The sequence below is a fragment of the Puntigrus tetrazona genome, chromosome 20 (genome assembly GCF_018831695.1).
Source record: "Puntigrus tetrazona isolate hp1 chromosome 20, ASM1883169v1, whole genome shotgun sequence".
Lineage (NCBI taxonomy): Eukaryota > Metazoa > Chordata > Actinopteri > Cypriniformes > Cyprinidae > Puntigrus > Puntigrus tetrazona.
In genome coordinates, this window is record NC_056718.1 from 5,599,955 (window position 1) to 5,601,775 (window position 1,821).

Below are 1,821 nucleotides of genomic sequence, written 5' to 3' on the forward strand. Positions count from 1 at the left end.
TGAAGTGAGAGTGCTTTTAAAAGTATGTGAAATGCTATAAAAAGTGAATCTGTCTCATCAACTTAAGGTGGATATGCTGGTTTTTTTGAACATAGTGACGGTTATGTTACTGGTGAAAGGTGGACTAACTGCTTTAACCAGCTCAATTACGGTCTAGCAGCTTGATTTCAGCCTCACAACCTGGTATTCCAGCTAATCCATTATCTAGATCAGCTTGGACCAGTTCACGACCAGCAAGCTGTAACTAGAAACCATGTAAAACCACTTTCCGTAATGTGCTGTAGAACAGCTACGATCTGGATTTCACCAAAAAACCAGACTCTGCGCGGGATAGGTCCAACTTTCTTTCTCATGTTCGACGTAAATACATATCTTGAAGAACGTCGGCAAACAAACAGCTGACGTCGAGTGGCTATCCGTGTTCTTTAAAATATCTTCCTTTGTGTTTAGCGGGACGACATAATTCATACAGTTTTTGGAATACAACTTGAATCATTTAATTACTGGTGAGCCGTCTCTTTTAGTGCTGCAGAACGATTAATCACAATGAATCGATTCAAAATGAAAGTTGATGTTTACATATTTGTATGCAATGTGTAGATTTATTATGTGTACATAAATACACACTTAAATCAATATTTGGCGTGACCACCCTTTGCCTTCAAAACAGCAGCAATTCTTCTAGGTACACTTGCACACAGTTTTTGAAGGAACTCGGCTGGAAGGTTGTTCCAAACATCTTGGAGAACCAAGCACAGATCTTCTGTGGATGTAGGCTTTCTCACATCCTTCGTGTAATCCCAGACACCCTCGATGATGTTGAGATCAGGGCTCTGTGGGGGCCATGCCATCACTTCCAGTACTTCTGGAACTACCCAAAACGTTAAAGGAACCTCCACCATGCTTCACTGTTGCCTGCAGACACTCATTATTGTGCCGCTCTCCTGCCCTTCGACGAACAAACTGCTACAGACAAATATTTCAGATTTTGACTCATCAGTCCAGAGCACCTGCTGCCAATTTTCTGCACCATAGTTCCTATGTTTTCGTGGATACTTGAGTCGCTTGGCCTTGTTCACAGATCGTTTTTTTGGCTTCAACTCTTCCATGAAGACCACGTCTGGCTCCGGACAGTAGATGGGTGTACATGGGTCTCACTAGTTTCTGCCAGTTCTGAGCTGATGGCACTGCCGGACATCTTCCGATGCTTCTTTGGTCGACCACTGCGTCTACGATCCTCGACGTTGCCCATTTCTTTGTGCTTCTTCAAAAGAGCTCGAAGAGCACATCTTGAAACCCCAGTCTGCTTTGAATTCTTTGTTTGGGAGAGACTTCTCGATGCAGTATAACTTACCTCGTGTCTCGTCGCTGTGCTCAATCTCGCCATGACATGAAACTGTCTTTCACAACCTCACCTCGGTAGCAGAGTTTGACTGTTCCTCGTTCAGTTTTAAGCCTAATACACAGCTGTTTCTGTTTCAGTTCATGACTGGGTTTCAACCTAAGTGCGACATTGATCATCAGCACTTGTTTGGTATAACTGGTTGATCATACACCTGACTATAATCCTACAAAATGCCTTACTTTGTGCAATTGCACCTATAAGAATCGATGCCGGTTTGAAGGCAAAAGGTATATTGATTTGATTAAAATATTTCTTTTGTTTGCTCACTTTTTTGCAAATCGACAAAAATAAACAATCGTTTATTTCTGAAAGCATTCTTTGTTCACAGCATTTTTTTTTCACACCTGCCTAAAACCTTTCGCACAGTTATATATGCATATGTATGTATACGCATATATTGCATTAAGATATTTTTC